Source organism: Cherax quadricarinatus, chromosome 96 (assembly GCF_038502225.1).
Source record: "Cherax quadricarinatus isolate ZL_2023a chromosome 96, ASM3850222v1, whole genome shotgun sequence".
NCBI classification, from domain to species: domain Eukaryota; kingdom Metazoa; phylum Arthropoda; class Malacostraca; order Decapoda; family Parastacidae; genus Cherax; species Cherax quadricarinatus.
In genome coordinates this window covers 4,476,159-4,493,344 of record NC_091387.1, presented here as the reverse complement: position 1 = coordinate 4,493,344, position 17,186 = coordinate 4,476,159, and the positions used below count along the sequence as shown (strand labels likewise).

The following is a 17,186-nucleotide window of genomic DNA, read 5'->3' as shown; positions in this document are numbered from 1 at the left end:
TATATATATATATATATATATATATATAGTCCATCAATCTTGAATAGAATTCTATTCAAGATTGATGGACTGACCACATCGACTCAAGGTTGAGGGACTGATTACCTCATTCTCCTCCTGTTCTTCAAGTTTCTCCTACGTATGGACTGATGAAGCCACTGTGTGGCGAAACGTTTCCTCAATAAAGATACCCAAGAGTTGCACATGTGTCTAATTTATCAACATGTCGGTTCTCTGAACCATTTATCTACAAACTCCGAGAGGTGTACCTCTTCAAGGGGGGCTCCTTGGCGTGGTGAAGAGGCTCTTGGTCTGAGGAATTAGACCTATCGGTCTTCTTCCTCAGACCGAACCTAATTACCCCCCAATCTCCCCTCCCCTATCCCATCCTCCCCATCCTCCCCTTTTTCCTTTCCTCCTCCTCCTCCCCACTCCTCCCTTTTGCCCTTCCTCTTTTTGTCCTTTGGGATTTCTCCCACAGGCACGCTAGTTCCTAGGTAGAGGAAAGGACACCGGGGTCGATCCCATTCCGTTGAGGTTTCTTGGCGGTGGCGTAGTTTGCCGTGGAATCTGGATTGCCTAGGGATGTCCCGATCCCTCTCCGGTATCCCGGAGTAGCTTTGGGTGTCTTTTGGGTGACGGGTGTATCTCTGGAAGCCACCTTTCGGATTCCGGGGGTGGTGGCTGAAGGAGGTATGCTTTGTGGCGGATATCCGGCCGCCCTCTCTTTTGTCCACCGAGGTAGCTCGGCAGATGTGAGGTTGCTATCCCAGATTGCTGGTTTACTGGCATGAAGGGTAGGGTATGGCACGGGTTCCATGCTGCATCTGCGCTACTAGCGGTGTCGAGTCCTCTTGGGCGCGGAGGGAGATTTCTGGCCCTTTCATTCCTCCTAGGAACTATCCCTCCCCGGTCCCCCCTTTTTTTTTTCTTTTTTTTATTTTTATTTTCTTTTCTTCTTTCTTTTTTTTTCTTAAAAACAAAAAGAAAGAAGTAACCTAACCATGGCAGCCCTAGTCCATGAACCTGGTACCCCCGGGCCCCTTCTTGATACCGCACCCCGTTCTGACCCCGCCTCGTCTTTGGACCACTCTTCAGACATTCCTCATGCCTCTGTACCTATTGCCGGTGCTGTTTCCTCACCTGCTTCAGGTACTGAGGCCTCGACTGACTCCTTCGATTTACCAGACCTTCGCTCTCCTCTGACTATGCTTCCGGCCTCTCCCTCTACGGTGCGGCAATTTTCAAATCGCCGACCCGTTCCACGTCGGACCAACTCTGGTCCCACGCCTAAACGTCAACGACAATTACCTGCTGATGATACTTCTCCACCTTCACCTTCTCGTTCTTCTCAGAAAAGATCGACACGTCCTTCACTACCTTTCCACGCTCAGTTTCAGACTGAACAGTGGACTAAATTCTTCACTTTACGACCAACTTCCTCTACTGCCTATCTTTCTGACCATAGTATTGGCAAGGCACTCCTACGCCATGTTGGTAAAGATATTTCTTTTCATGCTCTTAAGAGCGGTACGCGCATCATTACCGTACAGAATGCTACCCAGGCTCGTGAGCTCTCTCGTCTTTCCCATATAGATACTGTTCCTGTCACCCTTGAAAAACATCATTCCCTCAATTCTTGTAGTGGTACCGTTATTCTGCCCCATACCATAGTTCAACAAAATTTCCAGACATGTGGCACCGACATTCTAGAACAGCTGGAACTCCAAGATCTCCCAATCCTCAAGGTAGACACTTACGTTCTTCCTGCCCGTGGGCGGAGACGATACCCTAGCAATGTGGCTCGTTTAACTTTTGACAGCCGAGAACTCCCATCCTCAGTTTATATAGCAGGACATCGGTTACAAGTTCGAAAGGTGATCCCTACACCACAACAGTGTAGAAATTGCTGGCGATTTGGCCATCCAGCGAAATATTGCAGATCTATCGCCGAATGCCCAGTCTGTGGTGCCGATGACCATTCTAATACGTCTTGCAATCGATCTCCCTCTTGCCTTAACTGTCATGAGGCTCACCCTTCGTACTCTCGCCGTTGTCAGGTCTATTTAAACGAGCGGGAAATCCGTTACCTCAAAGAGACAGAAGGTCTCCCTTATGCCATGGCAGTTTCTCATCTCCGCCTCCAAGGGAGACTCCCACGTGTTTCTTATTCCCGTGTTTCAAAACGTCCCCCCACTTCTGGTATCCCATCTTCTACACCCACCTCTGTGGTTACCTCTCCCATAATCACTCCTGTATCTAATCCTTTTGCTGTCCTCGGCTCAGACGTCCCTACTTCAACGCCTCAGTCTAATCTCGCTTCTTCGAGTTCTCTCTTACAAGCCTCAGTATCGACGAGACCTCGTACGACACCTCTTCCCAATCGTCCCTCTACTTCTCAAAAGTCAAAAAAAGGTCCGGTAACACCTCCTACCCATCTTCCACCTCCTCATTTTACCCTCCCTGTCTCTGTCCCTAGTTCTTCCCCTCTCACTGGCTCAGTTACAAGTGCAGAGGTTCACCCTCCTCCTCGTAATGTACCTTCCTCCCCTGTTCCCTCCCAAGTTTCTTCCTCTTCTGCTACCTCCCAGGTTCCTGTCTCTTCTGTCCCCTGCCACGCTTCTCCAGTTCCCTCCACCCTTTCGCCCCCCCCTACCTTGGTACAGTCCAATACAGTTCCAATCTTTACTCATCCTCCCCCTACCATTCCCAATATTGTCTCCCATACAACATCTCTGAATTCTGAAACACTTGAAGCAATCTCTGAATATATTGCAGAGACCAAACCATCAATGGACACTGATCCACCTTCCGCTCTTTCTCTCTCCTCTGCTCCATCTGCGCAACTCCTTTCTTCACAGCGCACCGTTCCTTCGCTGCTTGAACATTTTCCACTGCCTCCGCATGTGGACTTTTCTAACCCTCCTAGTCCGTAGGAACCCTTACCTGCGGATTTCAAGTATCTTTATCGTTGCCATTCATGGCCTTTTTACAGTGGAATATACGTGGCCTCAGGGGTAATCGGGGTGAGCTTCAGATGTTACTCTCCCAGTTTGCCCCTGTTGGTGTTTGCTTACAGGAACCAAAATTACACTCTGCTGTTATTTCTCACATCTCAGGCTATAATTTATTGTATTCTTCAGATCCTTTTCCTGATGGGACCTTTAATGAAAGTGCCCTTCTTCTCCGCACTGATATTCCGTACCATCAGCTATTTGTTCATACTTCGCTGCATTACACAGCAGCCCGTATCCACTTACATAGGTGGTATACGCTCTGTTCTTTATATCTCTCTCCTTCTCGGGCATTATCTATTCCGGATTTTGCCTTCCTTGTTTCGTCATTACCGCCACCAATTCTGTTACTTGGTGATTTTAATGCCCACCATTTCCTCTGGGGAGGGTCTCACTGTGATTCCCGTGGAATTCAGTTAGAGGCTTTTCTTGCCACCCACCCCCTCCATGTTTTAAATACAGGTACTCACACCCATTTTGATCCTCGGACTCATACTCTCTCTTGCATCGATCTCTCAGTTTGCTCTTCCTCCGCCGCATTAGACTTTACTTGGTCTGTTCTCCCGGACTTACATGACAGTGATCATTTCCCAATCATTCTTACTTCCCCTTCATATTCGCCACCTCTTCGCACCCCACGCTGGCAATTTAATCGGGCAAATTGGAACCTTTACTCACACCTGACTGTTTTTAAAGAGGTTCCTTCTTCGTCCTCCATCGATGAGCTTTTACACCTCTTCTCATCCTCCGTTTTCACCGCAGCTTCTCATTCTATACCCCAAACTTCGAGCAGGCATTCTCAGAAATGCGTGCCTTGGTGGTCTCCTGCTTGTGCTCGTGCAGTACGTTTGAAACGCGCTGCATGGGGCAGGTACCGGTACAATAGAACCACAGAGCGACTCCTTGATTTTAAACAGAAGCGTGCGATCGCTCGCCGTGTCATCCGTGACGCTAAACGCACTTGCTGGTGAGATTATGTCTCCACCATCACCTCTGCTTCCTCTATGAGTGCAGTCTGGAAAAAAGTACGAAAACTGAGTGGTAAATATTCTCCTGACCCGGCTCCTGTTCTGCGGGTTGCCGGTGTTGATATAGCAAACCCACTAGATGTTGCCAATGAAATTGGCAATCATCTGGTCCGTATTTCTCAGGGACTCCATCTATGCCCCTCATTTCTTTCCTCAAAGTCTGCCAGAGAGTTAGCACCCTTGGACTTTTCTTCTCTCAGAGAAGAACAGTATAATGTGCCTTTTACACTTCAAGAACTGGAGGCAACACTCTCAGCTTGTCGATCATCGGCAGCTGGGCCCGACGACATTCATATTCGTATGCTACAACATTTACATCAGTCAGCCCTTGCAGTCCTATTACGCCTTTACAATCTTATTTGGTCACAAGGAGTTCTTCCACAGCTGTGGAAATCCGCCATTGTTCTCCCTTTCCACAAACCAGGCACTACGGGACATGAAACCTCCCACTATCGTCCCATTGCTCTTACCAGTGCAGTTTGCAAAGTAATGGAACGTCTAGTAAATAGACGTTTAGTGTGGTATTTAGAGACACACAACAGTCTCTCCACTCGTCAATATGGCTTTCGTAAGGGACGTTCTACCATAGACCCCTTACTGCGCTTGGATACGTATGTTCGTAATGCCTTTGCGAATAACCACTCAGTTATTGCCATATTTTTTGATCTTGAGAAGGCATATGACACAACTTGGAGGTATAATATTTTAGCCCAAGCCCACTCCTTAGGCCTTCGAGGCAATCTACCATCCTTCCTTAAGAACTTTTTAACTGACAGGCATTTCCGTGTTCGGGTTAATAATGTGCTCTCCCCGGACTTTATCCAAGCTGAAGGTGTCCCCCAGGGATGTGTTCTGAGCACAACACTTTTTCTCCTTGCTATTAATGATTTGGCCTCTAGTCTTCCATCAAATATTTGGTCATCACTCTATGTTGATGACTTCGCTATTGCCTGTGCAGGTGCTGACTGTCACCTCCTTACAGTTTCTCTCCAGCATGCAGTCGACCGTGTTTCCAATTGGGCCACCACACATGGGTTTAAATTTTCCAGCACTAAAACCCACCAAATCACTTTCACTAGACGCTCTGTCATCTCTGATCATCCTTTGTACCTCTATGGCTCACGTATCCCTGAACGTGATACAGTCAAGTTTCTGGGCCTCCTCTTTGATCGTAGGTTATCCTGGAAACCTCACATTACCTCTCTGAAGGCAACTTGTCACAGCCGGCTGAACCTTCTTAAAACCCTTGCTCATCTTTCGTGGGGAGCTGATCGTCGAACCCTCCTTCACCTACATTCCACCCTTATTTTATCGAAACTTGATTATGGTGACCAGATCTATTCAGCGGCATCTCCTGCTACTCTCTCTAGCCTTAACCCCATTCATCACCAAGGATTACGTTTATGCCTTGGTGCTTTTCGCTCTTCCCCTGTCGAAAGCCTCTATGCAGAAGCGAACGTTCCATCCTTATCCGATCGCCGTGATGCCCATTGCCTGCGCTACTATGTACGCTCTCATGATCTCCGCAATCCTTCCATTTATAGAATGGTCACTGATATTAGTAGACATTCTTTATTTGTTCGCCGCCCCTGCTTACTCCGTCCCTTCTCTCTTCGCCTTCATTCGCTCTTGTCTTCTCTTCAACTACCACCTTTCTATGTACATGTAGCATCACACTTTTCCCTACCCCCCTGGGAAGTTCCAGCTGTTCGAGTCTGTTCTTTCTCCCTCCCTTGCTCGAAAGCCCAACTGTCTACGGTAGCTTCCCGCTCTCTTTTTCTTGACCACTTTCACTCTCATTCTCATGCCATTGCTGTGTACACAGATGGCTCTAAGTCTTCTGACGGCGTAGGATTCGCAGCAGTGTTTCCGGACAGCGTCGTACAAGGGCATTTACTATCTTCAGCTAGTATTTTTACTGCTGAATTATATGCCATCCTTACAGCACTTATCCGTATTGCATCTATGCCTGTGTCATCATTTGTGGTTGTCTCAGACTCCCTTAGTGCTTTACAGGCTATACAAAAATTTGATACACCTCACCCCTTAGTCCTCCGTATCCAACTTTGGCTACGCCGCATCTTTACTAAGCATAAAGATATTGTTTTTTGTTGGGTCCCTGGTCATGTTGACGTACAGGGCAATGAACAGGCAGACACTGCTGCGCGGTCAGCAGTACATGACCTACCAGTTTCTTATAGAGGTATTCCATGTACGGACTATTTTGCTGTAATATCTTCCCACCTTCACACCCGTTGGCAACAACGTTGGTCTACTATGCTCGGCAACAAACTTCAGTCTATTAAACCGAGTATAGGTTACTGGCCGTCTTCTTATCACCAGTGTCGAGGTTGGGAGACTACTCTCTCCCGTCTTCGCATTGGCCATACTCGTCTTACTCATGGATATCTCATGGAGAGGCGTCTTGCTCCTCTCTGTGAGAATTGCCAAGCTCCATTATCAGTCAGCCACATTCTGTTGGACTGCCCACTTTATCAACGAGCACGCAGAATTTACCTCTGTCGTCGTCTTCGCCCCGCTGCTCTCTCTTTACCTTCCCTTCTCGCTGATGGACCCACCTTTCATCCGGACTCTCTCATTGACTTTTTGACAACGACTGACTTACTCCACAAATTTTGATACGTTCAGCCCTTTCTACTTGTATCTCTTGCTACCCTCTACCCCCGTACTATCCCCTGCCCCGCTGTTTTCTGTAACCTGCTGATCATCCCCCCTCCCTTCTGCCATCCAATTCCCTTGCTTCCTTCCCTACCCTGCAGCGCTGTATAGCCCTTGTGGCTTAGCGCTTCTTTTTGATTATAATAATAATAATCCGAGAGGTGTATGTGGTAGTGTATATACACTGAGAGGTGTATATCTCAGTGTATATACACTGAGAGGTGTATATCTCAGTGTATATACACTGAGAGGTGTATATCTCAGTGTATATACACTGAGAGGTGTTTATCTCAGTGTATATACACTGAGAGGTGTATATCTCAGTGTATATACACTGAGAGGTGTATATCTCAGTGTATATACACTGAGAGGTGTATATCTCAGTGTATATACACTGAGAGGTGTATATCTCAGTGTATATACACTGAGAGGTGTATATCTCAGTGTATATACACTGAGAGGTGTATATCTCAGTGTATATACACTGAGAGGTGTATATCTCAGTGTATATACACTGAGAGGTGTATATCTCAGTGTATATACACTGAGAGGTGTATATCTCAGTGTATATACACTGAGAGGTGTATATCTCGCAACAAATACACATTAATCAGTATTTTAGGTATTAAACTTTTCTTGACTTGTCTTGTACAGGAGAAAACTGGTGCCTATCACGGTCCTGAGACCAGTAGGTCTTCTGTAGTGAAGGTCCTGAGACCAGTAGGTCTTCTGTAGTGAAGGTCCTGAGACCAGTAGGTCTTCTGTAGTGAAGGTCCTGAGACCAGTAGGTCTTCTGTAGTGAAGGTCCTGAGACCAGTAGGTCTTCTGCAGTGAAGGTCCTGAGACCAGTAGGTCTTCTGCAGTGAAGGTCCTGAGACCAGTAGGTCTTCTGTAGTGAAGGTCCTGAGGCCAGTAGGTCTTCTGTAGTGAAGGTCCTGAGACCAGTAGGTCTTCTGTAGTGAAGGACCTGAGACCAGTAGGTCTTCTGTAGTGAAGGTCCTGAGACCAGTAGGTCTTTGCAGTGAAGGTCCTGAGACCAGTAGGTCTTCTGTAGTGAAGGACCTGAGACCAGTAGGTCTTCTGTAGTGAAGGTCCTGAGACCAGTAGGTCTTTGCAGTGAAGGTCCTGAGACCAGTAGGTCTTCTGTAGTGAAGGTCCTGAGACCAGTAGGTCTTTGCAGTGAAGGTCCTGAGACCAGTAGGTCTTCTGTAGTGAAGGTCCTGAGACCAGTAGGTCTTCTGTAGTGAAGGACCTGAGGCCAGTAGGTCTTCTGTAGTGAAGGTCCTGAGACCAGTAGGTCTTCTGTAGTGAAGGTCCTGAGACCAGTAGGTCTTCTGTAGCGAAGGACCTGAGACCAGTAGGTCTTCTGCAGTGAAGGTCCTGAGACCAGTACGTCTTCTGTAGCGAAGGTCCTGAGACCAGTAGGTCTTCTGCAGTGAAGGTCCTGAGACCAGTAGGTCTTCTGTAGTGAAGGTCCTGAGGCCAGTAGGTCTTCTTTAGCGAAGGACCTGAGACCAGTAGGTCTTCTGTAGTGAAGGTCCTGAGACCAGTAGGTCTTCTTTAGTGAAGGTCCTGAGACCAGTAGGTCTTCTGTAGTGAAGGTCCTGAGGCCAGTAGGTCTTCTTTAGTGAAGGTCCTGAGACCAGTAGGTCTTCTGTAGTGAAGGTCCTGAGACCAGTAGGTCTTCTGTAGTGAAGGTCCTGAGACCAGTAGGTCTTCTGTAGTGAAGGTCCTGAGACCAGTAGGTCTTCTTTAGTGAAGGTCCTGAGATCAGTAGGTCTTCTGTAGTGAAGGTCCTGAGACCAGTAGGTCTTCTGTAGTGAAGGTCCTGAGACCAGTAGGTCTTCTTTAGTGAAGGTCCTGAGATCAGTAGGTCTTCTGTAGTGAAGGTCCTGAGACCAGTAGGTCTTCTGTAGTGAAGGTCCTGAGACCAGTAGGTCTTCTTTAGTGAAGGTCCTGAGATCAGTAGGTCTTCTTTAGTGAAGGTCCTGAGACCAGTAGGTCTTCTGTAGTGAAGGTCCTGAGGCCAGTAGGTCTTCTTTAGTGAAGGTCCTGAGACCAGTAGGTCTTCTGTAGTGAAGGTCCTGAGACCAGTAGGTCTTCTTTAGTGAAGGTCCTGAGATCAGTAGGTCTTCTGTAGTGAAGGTCCTGAGGCCAGTAGGTCTTCTGTAGTGAAGGTCCTGAGATCAGTAGGTCTTCTGTAGTGAAGGACATGAGACCAGTAGGTCTTCTGTAGTGAAGGTCCTGAGACCAGTAGGTCTTCTGTAGTGAATGACCTGAGACCAGTAGGTCTTCTGTAGTGAAGGTCCTGAGGCCAGTAGGTCTTCTGTAGTGAATGACCTGAGATCAGTAGGTCTTCTGTAGTGAAGGACATGAGACCAGTAGGTCTTCTGTAGTGAAGGACATGAGACCAGTAGGTCTTCTGTAGTGAAGGTCCTGAGGCCAGTAGGTCTTCTGTAGTGAATGACCTGAGACCAGTAGGTCTTCTGTAGTGAATGACCTGAGACCAGTAGGTCTTCTGTAGTGAAGGTCCTGAGACCAGTAGGTCTTCTGTAGTGAAGGACCTGAGACCAGTAGGTCTGTAGCGAAATTCCTGAGGCCAGTAGGTCTTCTGTAGTGAAGGTCCTGAGACCAGTAGGTCTTCTGTAGTGAAGGACCTGAGACCAGTAGGTCTTCTGTAGCGAAGATCCTGAGGCCAGTACGTCTTCTGTAGTGAAGGTCCTGAGACCAGTAGGTCTTCTGTAGTGCTCTTTCTTGATAAGACACACTTGCAGCTGTTAGGGCTAGGACCTGCCCATGCTAGGCAGGTCGTAGTCATCTACTGGCCCATACTAGGCAGGTCCTCGTCACCTACTGGTCCATGCTAGGCAGGTCCTCGTCACCTACTGGTCCATACTAGGCAGGTCCTCGTCACCTACTGGTCCATACTAGGCAGGTCCTCGTCACCTACTGGTCCATACTAGGCAGGTCCTCGTCACCTTCTGGCCCATGCTCGGCGGGTCGTACTCACGTACTGACCCAAGCCAATCAGGTCCAACTCTCACCCAGTCATAAGAAAGAAGGAGCACTGCATCAGGCCTACTGGCCACTGGAATGTAAATAATGATTGGGGCGAGATGTGGCAACCATCTCAGACACGAAGTTATAAAAGGCAGTGTCAGGCATCAGTGAGTCACAGTGTCATAAGTGAGAGTGAGGAGTGTCCTCGCTGCTCTCGTCATTTCTCTTATTAACCCTGACACTTAGTGACGTGACAGCCTTTCATGTCGACGTGAAGGCTGGGAATATAAACTACATATAAATAGTGTGTATTGTGAGATGTTAGTGACATGACAGCCTGTCATGTTGTGAATGTTGATAATATAAATTCCATATAAATAGTTTGTATTGTGAGATGTTAGTGACATGACAGCCTGTCATGTCGACGTGAAGGCTGGGAATATAAATTCCTTATCAATGCTTTATATTCTGAGATAACAGTGACATGACAGCCTTTTACAGAATTTATATTCGTGTGGGTGAATTGTACACTATTGGTTTTGTTGTTGCTAGGATATATAACGAACTAGGGTGGAGGAGGTGAGTTGTGTCAGTATGTATGGTAGTGGTGAGTGTTGTACCGTACCTTCTTGCTAGTGGGGGTGAGTTATGTTAGTATGTATGGTAGTGGTGAGTGTTGTACCGTACCTTCTTGCTAGTGGGGGTGAGTTGTGTCAGTATGTATGGTAGTGGTGAGTGTTGTACCGTACCTTCTTGCTAGTGGGGGTGAGTTATGTCAGTATGTATGGTAGTGGTGAGTGTTGTACCGTACCTTCTTGCTAGTGGGGGTGAGTTGTGTTAGTATGTATGGTAGTGGTGAGTTGTACCGTACCTTCTTGCTAGTGGGGGTGAGTTATGTCAGTATGTATGGTAGTGGTGAGTGTTGTACCGTACCTTCTTGCTAGTGGAGGTGAGGTGTGTTAGTATGTATGGTAGTGGTGAGTGTTGTACCGTACCTTCTTGCTGGTGGAGGTGAGTTGTGTCTGTATGGTAGTGGTGAGTGTTGTACCGTACCTTCTTGCTAGTGGAGGTGAGTTATGTCAGTATGTATGGTAGTGGTGAGTGTTGTACCGTACCTTCTTGCTAGTGGAGGTGAGTTGTGTCAGTATGTATGGTAGTGGTGAGTGTTGTACCGTACCTTCTTGCTAGTGGAGGTGAGTTGTGTCAGTATGTATGGTAGTGGTGAGTGTTGTACCGTACCTTCTTGCTAGTGGGGGTGAGTTATGTCAGTATGTATGGTAGTGGTGAGTGTTGTACCGTACCTTCTTGCTAGTGGGGGTGAGTTATGTCAGTATGTATGGTAGTGGTGAGTGTTGTACCGTACCTTCTTGCTAGTGGAGGTGAGTTGTGTCAGTATGTATGGTAGTGGTGAGTGTTGTACCGTACCTTCTTGCTGGTGGAGGTGAGTTGTGTCTGTATGGTAGTGGTGAGTGTTGTACCGTACCTTCTTGCTAGTGGAGGTGAGTTATGTCAGTATGTATGGTAGTGGTGAGTGTTGTACCGTACCTTCTTGCTAGTGGAGGTGAGTTGTGTCAGTATGTATGGTAGTGGTGAGTGTTGTACCGTACCTTCTTGCTAGTGGAGGTGAGTTGTGTTAGTATGTATGGTAGTGGTGAGTGTTGTACCGTATCTTCTTGCTAGTGGAGGTGAGTTGTGTCTGTATGGTAGTGGTGAGTGTTGTACCGTACCTTCTTGCTAGTGGAGGTGAGGTGTGTTAGTATGTATGGTAGTGGTGAGTGTTGTACCGTACCTTCTTGCTAGTGGAGGTGAGGTGTGTTAGTATGTATGGTAGTGGTGAGTGTTGTACCGTACCTTCTTGCTGGTGGAGGTGAGTTGTGTCTGTATGGTAGTGGTGAGTGTTGTACCGTACCTTCTTGCTAGTGGAGGTGAGTTATGTCAGTATGTATGGTAGTGGTGAGTGTTGTACCGTACCTTCTTGCTAGTGGAGGTGAGTTGTGTCAGTATGTATGGTAGTGGTGAGTGTTGTACCGTACCTTCTTGCTAGTGGAGGTGAGTTGTGTCAGTATGTATGGTAGTGGTGAGTGTTGTACCGTATCTTCTTGCTAGTGGAGGTGAGTTGTGTCAGTATGTATGGTAGTGGTGAGTGTTGTACCGTATCTTCTTGCTAGTGGAGGTGAGTTGTGTCTGTATGGTAGTGGTGAGTGTTGTACCGTACCTTCTTGCTAGTGGAGGTGAGGTGTGTTAGTATGTATGGTAGTGGTGAGTGTTGTACCGTACCTTCTTGCTAGTGGAGGTGAGTTGTGTCAGTATGTATGGTAGTGGTGAGTGTTGTACCGTACCTTCTTGCTAGTGGAGGTGAGTTGTGTCAGTATGTATGGTAGTGGTGAGTGTTGTACCGTACCTTCTTGCTAGTGGAGGTGAGTTGTGTCTGTATGGTAGTGGTGAGTGTTGTACCGTACCTTCTTGCTAGTGGAGGTGAGTTGTGTCAGTATGTATGGTAGTGGTGAGTGTTGTACCGTACCTTCTTGCTAGTGGAGGTGAGTTGTGTCAGTATGTATGGTAGTGGTGAGTGTTGTACCGTATCTTCTTGCTAGTGGAGGTGAGTTGTGTCTGTATGGTAGTGGTGAGTGTTGTACCGTACCTTCTTGCTAGTGGAGGTGAGTTGTGTCAGTATGTATGGTAGTGGTGAGTGTTGTACCGTACCTTCTTGCTAGTGGAGGTGAGTTGTGTCAGTATGTATGGTAGTGGTGAGTGTTGTACCGTACCTTCTTGCTAGTGGAGGTGAGTTGTGTCAGTATGTATGGTAGTGGTGAGTGTTGTACCGTACCTTCTTGCTAGTGGAGGTGAGTTGTGTTAGTATGTATGGTAGTGGTGAGTGTTGTACCGTACCTTCTTGCTAGTGGGGGTGAGTTATGTCAGTATGTATGGTAGTGGTGAGTGTTGTACCGTATCTTCTTGTTAGTGGGGGTGAGTTGTGTCTGTATGGTAGTGGTGATTGTTGTACCGTACCTTCTTGCTAGTGGGGATGAGTTATGTCATTATGTATGGTAGTGGTGAGTGATGTACCGTATCTTCTTGCTAGTGGGGGTGAGTTGTGTCAGTATGTATGGTAGTGGTGAGTGTTGTACCGTACCTTCTTGCTAGTGGGGATGAGTTATGTCATTATGTATGGTAGTGGTGAGTGATGTACCGTATCTTCTTGCTAGTGGGGGTGAGTTGTGTCAGTATGTATGGTAGTGGTGAGTGTTGTACCGTACCTTCTTGCTAGTGGGGATGAGTTATGTCATTATGTATGGTAGTGGTGAGTGATGTACCGTATCTTCTTGCTAGTGGGGGTGAGTTGTGTCAGTATGTATGGTAGTGGCGAGTGTTGTACCGTATCTGCTTACTAGGGGGAGAGTTTACCTGGAGTTTACCTGGAGAGAGTTCCGGGGGTCAACGCCCCCGCGGCCCGGTCTGTGACCAGGCCTCCTGGTGGATCAGAGCCTGATCTACCAGGCTGTTGCTGCTGGCTGCACGCAAACCAACGTACGAGCCACAGCCCGGCTGATCCGGAACTGACTTTAGGTGCTTGTCCAGTGCCAGCTTGAAGACTGCCAGGGGTCTGTTGGTAATCCCCCTTATGTGTGCTGGGAGGCAGTTGAACAGTCTCGGGCCCCTGACACTTATTGTATGGTCTCTTAACGTGCTAGTGACACCCCTGCTTTTCATTGGGGGGATGGTGCATCGTCTGCCAAGTCTTTTGCTTTCGTAGTGAGTGATTTTCGTGTGCAAGTTAGGTACTAGTCCCTCTAGGATTTTCCAGGTGTATATAATCATGTATCTCTCCCTCCTGCGTTCCAGGGAATACAGGTTTAGGAACCTCAAGCGCTCCCAATAATTGAGGTGTTTTATCTCCGTTATGCGCGCCGTGAAAGTTCTCTGTACATTTTCTAGGTCGGCAATTTCACCTGCCTTGAAAGGTGCTGTTAGTGTGCAGCAATATTCCAGCCTAGATAGAACAAGAGTGGTGAGTCTTGTATCGTATCTTCTTACTAAGGGGAGAGTGGTGAGCGTTTTACCGTATCTTCTTGCTAAGGGGAGAGTGGTGAGTGTTGTACCGTATCTTCTTACTAAGGGGAGAGTGGTGAGTGTTGTACCGTATCTTCTTACTAAGGGGAGAGTGGTGAGTGTTGTACCGTATCTTCTTACTAAGGGAAGAGTGGTGAGTGTTGTACCGTATCTTCTTACTAAGGGGAGAGTGGTGAGTGTTGTACCGTATCTTCTTACTAAGGGGAGAGTGGTGAGTGTTGTACCGTATCTTCTTACTAAGGGGAGAGTGGTGAGTGTTGTACCGTATCTTCTTACTAAGGGGAGAGTGGTGAGTGTTGTACCGTATCTTCTTACTAAGGGGAGAGTGGTGAGTGTTGTACCGTATCTTCTTACTAAGGGGAGAGTGGTGAGTGTTGTACCGTATCTTCTTACTAAGGGGAGAGTGGTGAGTGTTGTACCGTATCTTCCCTTAGTGATAGTGGTGTGGAGAGACTACACTTACACTGTGTGAATACTCACACCTGTGTGTCATGTACGTCTGTGGTTGTGTGTACCCCTTGTGTACTGCTAGACCTTGTGTATGTTAGTGGTTGTGTGTACCCCTTGTGTACGTTGGTGGTTGTGCGTTCCCCTGTGTACGTTAGTGGTTGTGTGTACCCCTTGTGTACTGCTAGACCTTGTGTACGTTAGTGGTTGCGTGTACCCTTTGTGTACGTTGGTGGTTGTGCGTTCCCCTGTGTACGTTAGTGGTTGTGTGTACCCCTTGTGTACTGCTAGACCTTGTGTATGTTAGTGGTTGTGTGTACCCCTTGTGTACGTTGGTGGTTGTGCGTTCCCCTGTGTACGTTAGTGGTTGTGTGTACCCCTTGTGTACTGCTAGACCTTGTGTACGTTAGTGGTTGCGTGTACCCTTTGTGTACGTTGGTGGTTGTGCGTACCCCTGTGTACGTTAGTGGCTGTGTGTTCCCCTTGTGTACTGCTAGACCTTGTGTACGTTAGTGGTTGTGTGTACCCCTTGTGTGCTGCTAGACCTTGTGTACGTTAGTGGTTGTGTGTACCCCTTGTGTGCTGCTAGACCTTGTGTACGTTAGTGGTTGTGTGTTCCCAATGTGTACTGCTAGACCTTGTGTACGTTAGTGGTTGTGTGTACCCCTTGTGTACGTTGGTGGTTGTGCGTACCCCTGTGTACGTTAGTGGCTGTGTGTACCCCTTGTGTACTGCTAGACCTTGTGTACGTTAGTGGTTGTGTGTACCCCTTGTGTGCTGCTAGACCTTGTGTACGTTAGTGGTTGTGTGTACCCCTTGTGTACTGCTAGACCTTGTGTACGTTAGTGGTTGTGTGTACCCCTTGTGTACTGCTAGACCTTGTGTACGTTAGTGGTTGTGTGTACCCCTTGTGTGCTGCTAGACCTTGTGTATGTTAGTGGTTGTGTGTACCCCTTGTGTACTGCTAGACCTTGTGTACGTTAGTGGTTGTGTGTACCTCTTGTGTGCTGCTAGACCTTGTGTACGTTAGTGGTTGTGTGTACCCCTTGTGTGCTGCTAGACCTTTTGTACGTTAGTGGTTGTGTGTACCCCTTGTGTACTGCTAGACCTTGTGTACGTTAGTGGTTGTGTGTACCTCTTGTGTACTGCTAGACCTTGTGTACGTTAGTGGTTGTGTGTACCTCTTGTGTGCTGCTAGACCTGGTGTATGTTAGTGTTCTGTGTACCCTTGTGTACTCATCTATTTGTACTTGAGGGGGTCGATTCACAGTTCCTAGCCCCGCTGGAACAAGTGTACAAGTCTTCAAGAAACACTGCTGGAGCAATGTACAAGCCTTCCAGAAGAAACACTGTTGGAACAAGTGTACAAGTCTTCAAGAAGAAACACTGCTGGAACAAGTGTACAAGTCTTCAAGAAGAAACACAGCTGGAACAATTGTACAAGTCTTCAAGAAGAAACACTGCTGGAACAAGTGTACAAGTCTTCAAGAAGAAACACTGCTGGAACAAGTGTACAAGTCTTCAAGAAGAAACACTGCTGGAACAATTGTACACGTCTTCAAGAAGAAACACAGCTGGAACAAGTGTACAAGTCTGCAAGAAGAAACACTGCTGGAACAAGTGTACAAGTCTTCAAGAGCACTGCTGGAACAAGTGTACAAGTCTTCAAGAAGAAATACTGCTGGAACAAGTGTACAAGTCTTCAAGAACACTGCTGGAACAAGTGTGCAAGTCTTCAAGAAGAAACACTGCTGGAACACGTGTACAAGTCTTCAAGAAGAAACACTGCTGGAACAAGTGTACAAGTCTTCAAGAAGAAACACTGCTGGAACAAGTGTACAAGTCTTCAAGAAGAAACACTGCTGGAACAAGTGTACAAGTCTTCAAGAACACTGCTGGAACAAGTGTACAAGTCTTCAAGAACACTGCTGGAACAAGTGTACAAGTCTTCAAGAAGAAACACTGCTGGAACAAGTGTACAAGTCTTCAAGAAGAAACATTGCTGGAACAAGTGTACAAGTCTTCAAGAAGAAACACTGCTGGAACAAGTGTACAAGTCTTCAAGAAGAAACACTGCTGGAACAAGTGTACAAGTCTTCAAGAAGAAACACTGCTGGAACAAGTGTACAAGTCTTCAAGAAGAAACACTGCTGGAACAAGTGTACAAGTCTTCAAGAAGAACCACTGCAGGAACAAGTGTACAAGTCTACAAGAAGAAACACTGCTGGAACAAGTGTACAAGTCTTCAAGAAGAAACACTGCTGGAACAAGTGTACAAGTCTTTAAGAAGAAACACTGCTGGAACAAGTGTACAAGTCTTCAAGAAGAAACACTGCTGGAACAAGTGTACAAGTCTTCAAGAAGAAACACTGCTGGAACAAGTGTACAAGTCTTCAAGAAGAAACACTGCTGGAACAAGAGTACAAGTCTTCAAGAAGAAACACTGCTGGAACAAGTGTACAAGTCTTCAAGAAGAAACACTGCTGGAACAAGGGTACAAGTCTTCAAGAAGAAACACTGCTGGAACAAGTGCACAAGTCTTCAAGAAGAAACACTGCTGGAAGAAGTGTACAAGAAGAAACACTGCTGGAACAAGTGCACAAGTCTTCAAGAAGAAACACTGCTGGAACAAGTGCACAAGTCTTCAAGAAGAAACACTGCTGGAACAAGTGTACAAGTCTTCAAGAAGAAACACTGCTGGAACAAGTGTACAAGTTTTCAAGAAGAAACACTGCTGGAACAAGTGTACAATGTCTTCAAGAAGAAACACTGCTGGAACACGTGTACAAGTCTTCAAGAAGAAACACTGCTGGAACAAGTGTACAAGTCTTCAAGAAGAAACACTGCTGGAACAAGTGTACAAGTCTTCAAGAAGAAACACTGCTGGAACAAGTGTACAAGTCTTCAAGAAGAAACACTGCTGGAACAAGTGCACAAGTCTTCAAGA

The 17,186-nt window shown here is 47.0% G+C and overlaps 1 protein-coding gene across 5 annotated transcripts in view; it reads left to right on the top strand.

Moving 5' to 3' along the window:
• Positions 1-17,186, top strand: part of Nt5b (5' nucleotidase B) — a 226,901-nt gene that overhangs the window by 101,857 nt on the left and 107,858 nt on the right. The window contains exon 1 of one of the 5 annotated variants that reach the window (XM_070105029.1): positions 9,892-10,025. The exons of 3 other annotated variants lie outside the window; for them this stretch is intronic. The gene's annotated coding sequence lies outside the window, so the exon portion shown is untranslated. Of the gene's footprint in view, positions 1-9,891; positions 10,026-17,186 lie in introns of those variants that run through there. One more of the 5 variants, XM_070105032.1, reaches the window with a different exon arrangement.